Raw genomic sequence first — 15,087 nt, 5'->3', positions numbered from 1 at the left:
GATGTACTAATTCCGAAAATACAAAATAAAATCTCGTCAGGGCAGTAACTGCTCCAAAATAGCTGTTTGAGGCCGACTGTTCTGAAAAGTGAGAGCGCTGCAGCAGCATGACCACAACAATTACCAATGAAGCCCAGCGATTTTTCAGAACAATGCCGATTCCCAGACTTTCACGACTATTTTGGGATGGTACCATTGCCTGGAAATATACTTTTATTGCGGAATCAGTGCGATACTAGCTTTCGATTAGGACCATACATATCAAATTTCGACGCTTCGGTCGCCAGCTATGAGACTATCAATTCTGCTGCTTTTAGCCGGCTCAGCAGTTCGCTTCTTGGCGTATTCAATCGTGAGTCACGTGTTGCGAATCCATCCGTTGGTTAGTAACAGGGCTGTGGAGTCGGAGTCGGAGTCGGTGGAGTCGGAGTCGGAGTCGGGGTAATTTTCGCTTGATGGAGTCGGAGTCGGAGTCGGAGTCGTGAAAACTGTAATAGCTGGAGTCGGAGTCGGAGTCGGAGTCGGTGGGAAATACTGACTGGAGTCGGAGTCGGAGTTTGTGAGAATGAATATGATTTCGACTCCGACTCCGACTCCAACTTCTCTATCATGAAAACATTTGCTTTCAACGAATTTTCAATATAATTTTTATGTACCACCAATCACTGTTATTCTTAACCATACAGATCTGGTGTGGACTGCGAGGTAATTCTCGAAATTATTTATGACATCAGGTACAATAGACACTTACGTGACCTTTGACACGAACCAATCAGGTTGCAGTAGGATGTAAACAAAGAACAAGCCCGGGCAAGCTTACTATGAGCTCTTATGGAAAAGGGTTGAAAAATATAGGTTTTTAGCAAAATTACATTGAATTGGGAATAGCTGGCTTTGGTGAATGGTAATAACGTAGAGCTAGTATGTATATGCAGTGTTATAACCTACAATAAGCATGAATGATGGCAAGCTCGCATCAGCATGGTATGTCCAAATGAATGAATTTCTGACAACTTTTCGGATGAAGCAACTATTGCTGTATTATCCTTAGTCGTATACTATAGGATTGTCGTAGCGAATAGAATGTATTAGAGGAATATTGAGTCAGGATATGTGTGGTATCCATTATGTGGCGTTATATGCGTTCTATTTATGGAATCGACATTTGTATATAGTAGTCTATAGTCTGTATCATTATCTAGCAAATTACTGTTACACTGGACACTTGTCTGCATATTCAATGATCATATTAATATGATATATGTTAGGCAACATGATCTGTTCCCGGCTGAAATCGTCATTTTTTGTTCTAGCTCGTGTATTGTATCTTTCAGGATAAATACTGTGCTAATAGCCTGCGTAACATGGAGATGGCTACCCAGACCGTTCCTGGTGTGCGCTTTTACCTTTCCCAGAGCCAATGACATGCATGGAAGAATGTAAAATCTGGATAAAGGCATGTGGACTTCCTTGTAGTCATCTGAATTCTCATTTTATTAAGAAAATGACATATCTATTATTGTACCAAAAATATTGAATCGTGACATAATCTAGAATCTAGATTAGTGGTTCCCAACATGGGCGATTTGGCGGTCTAGGGGGGCGAAAATGACGAAGGGGGCGAAAATGGACAAAGGGGGCGAAAATAGCGAAGGGGGCGATGACGCATCAAAACGGCTGACATTTTTTTTTAATTTTTTTTTTAGTCAACCCACGGAAATTTAGTTACAAAAGTGTGTCAAATTAGACAGCGAGCCGAAAATTTGACCCTTTTTTTTAGTCAACCCGCCGGTGATTACAGGTTTGTATGCCCAATTTTCGGTACACAAAATTTGGCGGCGATGATCGGTATTGACCTTGAAAAGGGGGCGATAGGTCAAAAAGGTTGGGAGCCACTGATCTAGATGAAACAATTCTGTGTTTCAAAATGAGTCCAATCTGAAATGCAGTCACACTTGATGCCATAATCGACTTGGTGTGTGTCTCATTTTATTCCACTCCAGTTTTGTTGCTTGATGGTGTGTAATGTATTGAAATTGTTGAAAACAATATATTCAATAATGAGACGAATAGTTGAAATTGGTAGCGGTGATACGTTGTACGAGTCGACGAGTACGCTTTGATAGGTGCCTGCACAGCAGTATTGCTCTGTAAAATAAACATATTATATATTTTGTGCAGGCTTGATGGATATCTTTTATGAAGCTGCAGAAAGAGGAAGTCAATGAATAAAACGCAAGAAAATCAAATTTCTGGAAGAAGTATAGAAGCACAAAACAGTAAACTCGTCCAGGAAAATTACAAATTGGCGGACAATTATTGCTAGTGAAGTTCAGTTCTCGGAGGAGCATCATAATGTCAAAAGATGCGGAGAAGCTGAAATTTTATGCTAGACTACATTAAATTCTTTCTGAATTGCCCGACTTATCCTACTGACGTCAAATTTATAGTATTGCTGTAAGCATAGTATTCAACCATTGGGTCAGCCATATGTAACTGCTTCATTAAATCGCGATTTGGCCATGTAGATATGTGGTTCTTAAAAATGCACCATTTGCATTCATTCATGATTTCTCAAATCTAGAATGATTATTGACTGTCAATAAATCACATACAACTTTGAAAGGATTAATGGATTGTGGTACACTTACTTTTGTGCAGGAACTATTTACAGGGAGCATTTAAGATCGAAATATTAGTTAAATATGTGGATTCGACAAGAAATGTAAGAAAATGATGGAGTTCAGCTATGGTGAGCCAGGCAATGCTATCATGGCAGAAAACGGATTCACCATTGAGTCTGAAATCAAGAAATTGAATCTAGATTTAAATATTCCTGCATGTGATTTACACACCTCCAAATGCCTGAGCCAGACTGTTCCACAACAAGAAAGATGGTGAGAGAACGTATTCATATTGAACAGCTGATCGGAAGAATCAAGGAGTATAAAATTTTGTCTGGTGTCATACTATGCAGCATTGTGTATCACAACTAACCAAATATATATGGACTAATTGCATACTCTAATTCAAGATTGAAAATTAAAAATGAATGACGCAACATATTCGGCAATTGTGCAAATTCAGTTCCATTGTCAGTCTGTACCAACAGTGCATGTCTAGATATTCCAGTGGTGTGCATTATTGAAGCTCATTCAGATGCCCAATTTGTTGAATGAACAATTCTCCAGATGAAAATGTTCTAGGATTATTTGTGTTTGATGGAATGTTATAAAACTGAAGACACCAGATACACCAAAATCTACCTTGTGGCAGGAGTTGATCGGTTGCGAGTACAGTGGAGAGATTGCTTGTCAATCACGATGGAGCTCACTGATGCTGATGCAAATCACAATGTAGTCCTTTTAGCTTCAGGTGCTGGATTGTCTTAATCAATGCATATTAGGGCTGTTCAAAAATAAACTTTTTTGCTGAATCTTGCTGGTTACTTGATTAAATCGTTATGTTGCCTTAAAAAACGACGCACACCAAATTTGAATTCATTCCAACCAATATTCGCGGATTTCGTAGAGTTTGAAAATTTTGAATTTGCCTGAAAATGCCCAAAATATATTTTTTAAATTTTCCTTCCAACCTTATGAAATTGTTGCGCTGTCTTCAAAAACGATGGAAACCAAATGTCACTCAATTCCAAGCTGCAGAAGCGGAGTTATTCAAGTTTTTTGATGATAATTCTGGGATGATCGACCAATCAAGGATAATCCCAGAATAATCAAAGAAAAACTGAAATAACTCCACTTCTACGGCTTCGAATTGAGTCAAATTTGTTTTGCATCGTTTTTGTAGACAGCGCAACAATTTCATGGGGTTGGCAGAAAAATTTGAAAATTTTTTTTTTGCATTTTTAGGCAAATTCAAAATTTTCAAACTCTACGAAATCCGCGAATATTGATTGGAATGAATTCAAATTTGGTGTGCGTCGTTTTTTAAGGCAACCTAACAATTTAATCAAGTAACCAGCAAGATTCAGGAAAAAAGGTGATTTTTGAACAGCCCTAATGCATATGCATGAGAGCATATATCAGAACCTAATATGAAAATAAATCATGGTTAAAATATCTATTGAAGGAGTCTCTAAAACAATGTCTTTTTCCTTACTTACCCTGTCTTACAAGTGCAAGACGAATCAATAATTGATTTTCCGAGAACGTGTATTTCCATTGAGTGTGTTATCTCACTTTTCCGCAAGTTGCCATAACATTGGCTGTTCACTAGAATATTGCTTCTAAAAAGAGTGGATTGTCTCCTCAATCTTTATCCCTAAATCGTGTGCATAGCGCTCCATGAAATACTTCGTAGCTTTCTCCGCGGTGTTAGAAGAAGATGCTGTTCCACTCAAATCCATAAATTCGATAGAATCTCCATAGCTTTCAAGTTTCATAATCAATACACAAAAATTGTGATGTGTGGCAGCAGCTATATTTTATAGTACATATATTTCTGAACATGAGATATGCTTGAAAATTTTGCTCGAGACCTGGAGCCTATGAAATCGTCAAAATATGCATTACCACAATCCTATAGTATAGTATACAACAATCGTCGCTTAATCAGAAAAGTTGTCAAAAACCCGTGCAGTTGGACACAGCACGCTGGTGCGTACTTGCCACCATTCATGTTCATCCTAGATTAAAAGCTGCAACCACATACTAGCTCTACGCTATTACTATTCATTAAGGCCAGTCATCCCCAATTCGACGTAATCTTGCTTAAAACCTTCATTTTTCAACCTTCTCCCATAAGAGCTCATAGTAAGCTTGCCCGGGCTTGTTCTTTGTTTACATCCTGCTGCAACCTGATTGGTTCGTGTCAAAGGTCACGTAAGTGTCTATTGTAAGGCCAACCAAAATTTGGTTAGCATGACCAAGAAATTTGATGATGACTAAAACAACAGTTCTGAGGCATTGACGTATCCAGGGGTCATCCACATTCATCCCAGATCTTCGTATATGACCATAAAGTAGAATATTTATAGCAGATTTATTTGACTTGAAATTTTTCTCGGAACTTCGCATGATTCATTGTCACTAGATTCCGTATTTTAGCCCCCTTTTGAAAATTATAAATACATATTCTTCACAGAATTTAGTCTAACTATATTCGCAAGTAGGAGATACGGCTTCGCTTGTGCACTCGCAGCGAGATCGTCGACAAAACATTTGCACAAAATGATAGAGGCATGTTCACTGATACCGTCGATTTTGCTATGTCTAAACTTCGAATAATCCTGTCCTTGCTAAATGAGCCCAGTGGTATACAGATGCGACCCCCAATGTATGTTAGCGACATATTTATTGATATAGCTATAGCCTAATTCAATAGTTATCTTGCAAAAAAATTTCGCGCTTCGCGCGACCAGGGCCTGATTGCGCACTGCACAATTGGATGACATAATGTTATCAATTTTAGAGCGTAGTAATATAAGTCTTGTTTGCAATGTTTCATAATTCGGTTCGCTCCTATCGACGACTAAAAAAAAGTTATCAACATTCCCGTTGCCCGCGCAATGGTTCGTAAATCTATGGTGTTCCTTTCGCCGAAAAAGTTGCCCACCCCTGATATAGATAAAAGACATTACTTGCAAATTACAACTCAGTTGCAGAGGGGAAGAAAATCGCAAGATGCGTTTTCGCGATGGAGTCAAAATTGATGCAATTTTTGGAATTATAACATGATACTGTGACAGAGAAAATGCATCGGCTGGTTTTGTAAAATTGTAAAAATATGTAAATATGACCAAACGATGCTTCCCATTTGACAAAATTAAAAATATTTGTAGTGTAGCTTAGCTGTTTGGGTCGAACAAATGATTAAGAAAGACTGCAAGTCCCAATCCTTGAATACTTGATTAAGTACATGTAGAATAGACATAGACTATGGTCTTTGACTACTTAACTAAATTCCATTTATGACCAATGTCTATTACTAGTAGTAAGAGTGTTTGCGCTTGTAATCAGGATAGTGTGTAATGACAAAATTAGTAAGTTCAATTTCTTTATTAGTTGCTGAGTCATACACAAGAGCTACACTTGGATTTTTTATCTACATTTTTATTATACAGGATTGGATATCTGCCATATTTGAATGATTCATACATTTCAGGATATTAGAGAGTACATGTTATAAAAACTTGAATAAGGAAGGATATTTAGCAAATCTTTATTTCATGTTAATTGCATAGTGGATAATTCGAGCTGTGCCACAATGAAACAATTCAGCATGCCACAGTTAATCATATGTTTGCATATGTTTAATGGTTGTATGATAGTCATTCAACCGACAATGTGGCATATAATTTTCGAGGTAAATTGGTAATAATGCTGGAGTCGGAGTCGGAGTCGGGAGTCGGAGTCGGTACGTTTAAAGACCCAGGAGTCGGAGTCGGAGTCGGAGTCGGTACGTTTAAAGACTCAGGAGTCGGAGTCGGAGTCGGAGTCGGTATAATGAAAATGTGTGGAGTCGGAGTCGGAGCCGGAGTCGGTGGTAAAATTTACCGACTCCACAGCCCTGGTTAGTAATCTAAAAATTGTATACAACGGCAGCCGAGGCCAGCATAGCGGTAAAAATTAAAAAAACTTCGCCCGCAAGGGCGCAGTCAAGGGCTTCCGCGAATGGATCCACCAAATTCCTTGTCGACATTTAAAGAGAATGCATTATAAGTCAATTATTTGATGTTGTGCTTGTCAGGTCTCAATAGCAATTTATTGTAATTGAAATTGTAATTGAGCAAAATTTTTGTCAAATTACAATTACAATTACAATTACACAAAATAAAAATGCTTTAATTACAATTACATTACAATTACATTGAAAAATGTAATTAATTACATTCAATTACAATTACAAATTACAATTGATCCAACTCTGTTCAGGATTACCGGACCACGACCTAACATCGACCTCGCTCTCCGCCAAATACCACCTCATTTTGTCGCTTGCGTCTTATATTCTCTGCATTACTTTGCATTCAGTGTGCATGCCTCTTATTTACTTCGCCTAGGCTAAGGTGGGTGTCTGATCTTAAAGGCTACTCCAAGTTGTTTCGAACCTTCCTTTTTTTCATATAGCAGTCTTGTGATGTTTTGAAACGATGAAAATATTAATAAACCTGTTTGGTTGATTGAATACTAGCCAGCCTTCAGGATTACCCAATGATATATGTTCAATGATTGGAAACTGCCACGCCCCTAACGCTATAAGATAGGTTCGCGGCGAAATCAGTCCGTGGCGGGATATGCTTGAGTGGAAGTACGGAATTGCGTTATGTCGACTGTGGTGGAGTGCTGCAATCGACCTTGCTAGCGTAATGTTTCACTGATTATCCCTAATTGGTTTAGTTTTAGTTGGTTTACTGAGCATAGTGTGGCAGTACAGCATATTAGGATTTAATATAACTTTTAACGATGCACATTTATCAAAGTAGCGACTAGCTGCTAGGCATTTCAGCATCGGTGGAATACATGCATGTATGGCACAGCCTAAAACATTATTCGATACTGTGGGTGAGCGTCAATATAGAGGTACAGAACCCGCAAGGATTGTTAAAAGAAGATTTGAAAATTTTCTGGCATAATTTACGTCACCTGATTTATTAAAAGAGAAAGGTTGATTACGAATACGATGATTGTGTGCGGAGCAACTAAGTACTTTTATATAGTATAGTATCAATATAGCGATAGTACATTCATAATATGAAATCAGAACTAACCGAAAACTATCATTGTAGGCTACTGGTTGCTGAATGCTAATATATAAAACTTTTTCACGGTTAAGAACGTTGAATCCCCTCAGTGATGAGAATTGGCATTGTTCCGAACTATATGGCATCGGCAAAACAATGCACTTATAGAATTACCAGGGACGTAACAGCACTTCGTCCGCCCCCCCCAAAAAAAACGTTGGTCTTGGGCCCCCATAGGGTGATAAACCGGACTGCTGGGGGGGGCTTCCCAGACCCCCCTCAGGTTATTCGCTGTTTACCGCTGTACTTCAAATCTCCATTGGGGGTCCGTTTTATGAGTAAACTCTTCTCATCTACACACGCTAAGCGCGAAAAATTTCTATAATTCAGGATTGAATCGGTCGATATGATCGGGAATTGCATATATATTGCTATCAATATTTATCCTCTCTCTACTCACATAATCAGATTTACCGGTGGAGCTGCAGGGTGTTGGAAAAAGTAGGACCAGGCACCAAAAGAAACTTGGGTCTTGGGCCCCGTAGCGAGATAAACCAACCCCCCATCATGTTGTTCGCTTTTGCCACAAAATAATCTGTCCTATATAGTGAGCAAGTGCGAAGCGCGAAAATTTTCGATAATTCATGATAAAATCAGATAACAAGATCGGGAATTGCATATATATTGCTATCAATTTCTTGTCCACTCTTACGTAATCAGATTTACGCTTACGTAATCAGATTTACCAACAGAGCTGAGTGAGGTGTCTTGGAAACTGTAGGGCCCGTAAACAATAAATAAACATCTTCGGGCAGGCCGACCCATTGGTATGACTTCGTTACATGATGTTATTTCGTGACCTCCAGTCTGCCATATCAAAAAATAAGGAATCGCATAAACGTACTAAATTAAAAGACGCACACGATTTCAAATTGGTATTTCTTCACTGGCATATAATTTCTCCCTGCGGGATGGTATTTGTCTTGTGAGGCTCAGATTGCCAAGACAGGAACATTCGGCGCCAGTCATTTAGGCGCCTATGGACAATCAAACCTATATGTATTTTGAATATATAACGAAGTTTTCGGTCAGCAGTCCTTGCTTTCCGTTAACTAAGATTTTGGTTCTTGTTATTCTGAATTTTGATAACAACAAATTCTGACATAGTAACAAAAGATGTTTTCTAGTATGTTAGTAATGTGCTATGCACAGAGGTGGTCAAAGTAGTCAAGAAAGCTACTCAAGTAGAAGTAGAAAAAAGTAGAAAAGTAGAAGTAGAAAAAATCTACTCAAGTACGAGTAGAAGTACTTCTTCCATAAGCAACCTAAAACTACTTGAAGTAGAAGTAGAATTGACTGACTTTAAAAGTACTCAAGTAAGTAATTGTGAAAACGATCCTAATTCGTTCATATGGATTGTAAAAAGGGGCACATTGAGCTATGCGAAAGGTAACGAGCTTGATTTATATTGATGCATACCAACAGCTATCCAATTTTCGATAGCATAAGCGGTTGCCCGACATATGAGCATGCGACACAATGGAAAACGACAGTTCAGCATGGAACACATCAGCATGCGTCACTTCAGCATGTGACTGTATAACCTAAAAACTTACCCTAACCCGAAACATAGCCTAACCTAACCTAACCTAGCCTAACCTAACCTAAAGCCTAACCCTAACCCAACCATAAATCCAACCCTAACCTACCCCTAACCCGTAATTTAACCCACATGCTCATGTGTCGCATGCCAAATTGTCGCATGCCGAAGTCTCGCATGCTGTAATGTCGCATGCTCATATGTCCACGGACCAGCATAAGCATTCATCAACATCATGATAGTATTGATATGGAAATGCGATACTAATCCTCTGTTTTCTCGAATAGCACGTTTTAGAAAATAACATGGTACGGCACCATCCCACAAATTATAAGGCCCGTAGTTTAGTCGAAGAGCAATACGGAGAAGTTGTATAGGATACGGTGTAAACACTTTGCGCGATTAGTAAACGTTATTAAAAAATATGTTGGACCGTAAAAATGCCATATTATGTAGTTTTATTTCCGGAAATTAAAGGCATTACTACACTTGCTTTTATACTTCAACATGTATGATATACAGACAAAAGAACTGATATTAGTTATAACTCAAAGTACATGATATTGCTGGGAATTAAAAGTGAAATATAAATACTACTTCTAAAAGTGGAGCATGTATTTCATGCCTTTAGTCCAGAAAGTTTCAAAGGTGGTGAGCTAAAACAGCTATAAAACTACAAAAAAGTCAGAGTTCACGTTTCCAGATTTGGACACGCCATGGACATGCTAAATTACGATATGACAAGTAAATGCTAGATTGCGAAACATCAGTTTCAAACGTTATGATTAGCCATATATAGTGTGATGAAATATTTCATATGGGCGAAGCGTGACAATGTGGTGTAAACGGAACCACGCTAACCTGCGACCCAGTGTTGGGATCAAGTCACTACCTTCGAGTCACGAGTCATTTCGAGTCATTGCACATTTTGACTCGAGTCAAGTCAAGTCAATCGATTTTCGAAGGTGACTCGAGTCAAGTCAAGTCACTCGATTTTTGGAGGTGACTCGAGTCAAGTCGAGTCAAGTCAAGTCGAGTCACGAGTCAAGTCACAATTCAAGTCAAGTAGTCTTTTCGAAGTATGAGGCATGATTAAGTCATTGCATTTTGCTAGCTGTCTGAAATACAGATTAAGTGGTAATTGATTTTGAAGCGATCAACGAATATAGAGTTGTACGGAAGAAGACGCTGTATTGTTCACTGCCAAGTAAGTAAGTAATTGCGTAGTCTCAGTTTATAGTTACCAGCCAAAATAGATAATAGAGAAACGAATTGATAAGATGCAATACATTACCCATTTACATGATACAATTCGAGCCTGCGCCAATGGTTGAAGATCGACTATATAAACTATATTCTAATTCAATTTCAATAAAATAAGAGGTTTTGTTAGGTAAGAACATAGAACAGAAATAGACATTTTGCTATAAATTACTTTTCTTTACTAGTTAGCAATAGCATTAGCTGTAAGCTTCGATCAGTTCGTTGGCGGTCAATTTATTTGTGAGAGAGCAATGGAGGATCAGTAAAGCGTACGGTCATTGAATTATTGGTCGCTCTCACGGGTTACATCAGCGTTTCGCGAACAATCCGAACATATGCAAGATAAAGTGATTTTTATCGACAGCGATTACTTGATGACTTGAAATTGACTCGTGAATTTTGCTCCGAGTCACGAGCCAATCCACATTTTTGATACGCCGAGTCAAGTCAAGTCAAGTCATTTTAGCAAAGTGACTCGAGTCAAGTCAAGTCATACGAAAATGTGACTCGAGTCTGACTCGAGTCAAGTCATGACTCGAGTCATCCCAACACTGCTGCGACGTAAATTATATTCACCGATACTTTCGTGAAATCATAATGGTCACTCAGCATCCACTGCGCGCGAAGCGCGACGAAAATTCTTGGCTTTTCTCAACTTTTGTGAAAATTAATTGATGATATTCCGTGAAAACAGCCCCAAAATTTTTCAGGCTATCTTCCTGATTGGAAGATTGAACTACTTCTACTTGACAAACTGAAAATAGTGAAAAGTAAGTAAGTATATCACAAAATATTACGACGTAGAAGTAGAAGTAGCGAAAATCAGATCTACTTAAGTAAGTACCAAAAGTAGAGGAAAACTACTTGAGTACTTCGAAAAAGTAGAAGTACTTCGTTACTGACCACCTCTGGCTATGCAGTTATAGTAAATGAAATATCTACACCCTGCATAAAATTCTCAATGATATTATAGTGTTGGTATCCTCATTGAAATTTAGTCACAACTAGTATCAGTGCTCTTAAGAGTCCATGAAGGGGGGAGGTATTTAAGGTGTTCAAAATCCTGCTTCTGTAACACCCATACGATGAGACATTGTTATGACGCTCGGATTTATTCAACCTCTCCCATGATCACCTTGACTGTTGAAGGAATAGATGGTTATTTGTAAGTCTGGAAATTTGTTGAGTGAAGGGGAATGTTGAACTGTCTCTATTCCGTCCACTTCTTCGAAGTCACCATCTTGCAAGTCCATTATGACTGTAAGAGATGACAAACTGGAGGACATTATATATGACTATGCAAACATAGTGTCCTATATGGTGTCTACACAGGCAAATCTCACGCCTCAGTGAAATTGTATCACGTCACAATTTCCATTTGGCTACAGGCAATTTGACGGTCATTTTTATCGGCTTGCTGAGCATTAAATTTGGTAAAACGGGTATCAATGGAAGGCTGACTTTTCACTGATTACGAAAATATAAATTTTATTCCGCTCGTGGCCCTGGAACTCCCACAATCAGCCTCGAATTTTTCATTGTTATGGAGATTGGCATTGGGACGCAACAATGCTGTCTGGCGAAACGAGAGTGTAGCTCAAGAGAAAAAGAGCCAGACAGCAGTCTATCGCAGTCTTGTGATGTTTGGAAAGGATGAAAATAGTAATAAAAAAACTGATTGATCAAATTTGAAATCTCGTGATTTCCCGGGACTGGAAAAGTAGTAAAATACGCATACAAGCTACACAAACAACATTTATTCCTTATCTAATATTGACGAAAAACCTGAGAGCATCAAGAGTATCATTGTTTTATAGATCAGGGTCTCAAATTTGCTAGCGGGCCATGTATTTCCAAGTAGGCCTTATTCGAAGGACTTTGAGGACTGGCATTCCATACACAATGTAAAAATGTTATTCACTATTGTAAGCAGGGCCGTAACAGCACTTCGTCAGCCCCCCCCCAAAAAACCGGTCCCCCATAGGGTGATAAACTGAACCTCTCGGGGGTTTCGCCCCCAGACCCCCATCAGGCTATACGCTGTTTACCGCTCCTTAAGTATATATATTGGGTGTCCGTTAAGTGAGTAAGCTTAGCTCGACTAACCGCGCGAAGCGCGAAAAAATTATATAATTCATGATTGAATCGGTCAATATGATCGAGAATTGCATATATATTTATCAATTTTTATCCTCTCTCTGGTCGCGTAATCAGGTTTACCGGCCGGTAGAGCTGAGTGAGGTGTGTTTGAAAAGGTAAGACCACTCAATAATAATTAAACATCTTCGGGCATCTGTTGGCAGGAACGAAACAGCGCTTCGTCAGGCCCCCAAAAAACTTGGGTCTTGGACTCCCGTAGGGTGATAAACCGAACCCCCCCCCATCATGTTGTGTGCTTTCACCACGAAACTAGTTGTACTCAATTGGTGAGCACGCACGACGTGCGAAAATTTTCAATAATTCATAATAAAATCGGTCAACAATAGATCGGGCGGATTGTATATATATTGCTTTCAATTTCTTGTCCTCTCTGCTCGCGTAATCAGATTTACCGGTAGAGCTGAATGAGGTGTCTTGGAAACTGTGGGGCGCATAAAACATCTTCGGGAGGGCGGACCCGTTGGTGTGACTTCGTTACATTTCGTGACCTCCAGTCTGCTATATCAAAAAATATAGAATCGCATAAACGTATATGGCCTACTAAACTAAAAGACGCACACGATTTCAAATTGGTATTTCTTCACTGGCATGTAATTTTTCCCTGCGGGATGGTATTTGTCTTGTGAGGTTCAGATTGCCAAGACAGGAACATTCGGCGCCAGTCATTTAGGCGCCTATGGACAATTAAACCTATACGTATCGCAACTCCGTCGTCAAAGCATCTCGATGGTGCAGGTCTCTCTCATAAGCGCAGTCCTTTTCAGTCAAGGTTTTCTCGCTGCCGATCGTTCTGGCACACTTCTTGGAGTCGCATGTTACATGGTCTAATACTTTATTTCTTGCTGGGTCGTGGCGCGGTAATGGCCAACGCTGATATGCCCATTTCTATAAATCTGGCATATTTTTTTCTTGGGTGAAGAGTACCCAATAATCAAGATATTTGCCAACTTGAAATCGCGCGGAGCACGAAAAATTTTTGAAGAAGCTGCATAAATTTTCAAAAAATAATCTGTAATTTATGCTAATTCACGAAATAATTTTGGGCCCCCTTCGAGCTCGCCCCCCCCCCCAATTGGGGGGTTTGGGGTGCGGCAGTTACGCTCCTGATTGTAATATTCACGTTTACTACGTAAAACTCATATTTTTAAATTTTATTAAAAATATTGTTGTGCTTGGCATAATTTGGCGAAATAATACGTTGCAGACAGTTAGACACAATGCGAAACGACAGATGCATTGTAAAAGCTGTCGCGTTATAATTTTGCAGCTAGCGGGCATTTGACATCTGTGATAGCGATTCAGGTTTTTGGAGTGGTTTTAGAGGGAATTTTAAGTCCTCAAATCCAAAATAAGATATTTTCCAGTTATAAATGTCGAATATTTGAAAAATAAAAATGCCGACGCGGGTCGCGTGTTTGAGCCCACTGTTAGACAATCTGCCGAGTTCGTGACACACTGCTTTATTACCAAAATAAGAGGTATGGCGCTATAAAGTAAGCCTTGGCAGATGCTGTTCAAAAGTCCCGGGGTCGGGATTGCTTCAAATCTTGGGATCCCGGGATCGTCTAGGCGAAATGGATATAATAATCGTCCGATTATATTTTTATCCGATCAAGACACTCACGCAATGTACAATGCTATGTGTGCGATGCTATATTAAGTATACCGGTCTCGCTAGGGCTGCATTTAAAACAAACGGTGTTTTAAAACACTTTGTTTAAAACATATGTTCTAAACCAGTGATTCCCAAGCGCGGCCCCCAGCTAGCCTTCTTGCGGCCCCCAAAAAATATTAGGAAATCGAGTTATGACAGAAATATAAATTTATATTTATTTAATACACTAGCTTGGCTTGGAGTCTGGAGTTTTTAATTAAGATTGCAGGAAAGTCGTGAGTAGACTGCTATCGTTACGTCCAGTTGAACAAGCAGTAGCTATAGATATAGGTAAAGACAGGACTGTAACTGCCGAAAGCCAAACCCCCAATGAAGGGGGGGGGGGGGCGAGCTCGAACGGGGCTCAAAATTTTTTCGTGAATTAGCATAAATTATAGAGTATTTGTTGGCAAATTTATGCATCTTTTTCAATTTTCTTTTTCCGAAGGCGTGATTTCATGCTGCCAAATATCTTGATTTTTGGGTACTCATCCCCAAGAAAAAATGCGCAAGACTTATAGAAATGGGCGTTAGCCATATCGGCGTTAGCCTTTACCGCGCCACGACGCACCAAGCGAGAAAACCTTGGCCGATCTGGACTGCCATTGTGCTGACCGAAAACGTCGTTATATATACAAAATACTGCCTTGGCAATCTTAACCTCACGAGACAAATACCATCCCGCAGGGAAAAATTTTATTCCAGTGA

The 15,087-nt window shown here is 39.3% G+C and overlaps 2 long non-coding RNA genes across 2 annotated transcripts; one reads left to right on the top strand and one right to left on the bottom strand.

Moving 5' to 3' along the window:
- The first annotated feature begins 742 nt into the window (after positions 1–742).
- On the top strand, positions 743–2,625 carry LOC145456084 (uncharacterized). Its single transcript, XR_013920493.1, has 2 exons — positions 743–1,456; positions 2,182–2,625. It is a non-coding gene; the product is annotated as an uncharacterized LOC145456084 (long non-coding RNA).
- On the bottom strand, positions 1,471–4,855 carry LOC145456083 (uncharacterized). Its single transcript, XR_013920492.1, has 3 exons — positions 4,124–4,855; positions 3,267–4,049; positions 1,471–2,148 (listed from the first exon to the last, which is right to left on the bottom strand). It is a non-coding gene; the product is annotated as an uncharacterized LOC145456083 (long non-coding RNA).
- Between the last annotated feature and the right edge of the window lie 10,232 nt (positions 4,856–15,087).

Source organism: Botryllus schlosseri, chromosome 14, assembly GCF_051294905.1.
Source record: "Botryllus schlosseri isolate E-star chromosome 14, Bs_hap1, whole genome shotgun sequence".
NCBI classification, from domain to species: Eukaryota; Metazoa; Chordata; class Ascidiacea; order Stolidobranchia; family Styelidae; genus Botryllus; species Botryllus schlosseri.
Note: the sequence above shows the minus strand (reverse complement) of the source record. Positions and strands in the feature narration are given on the sequence as shown.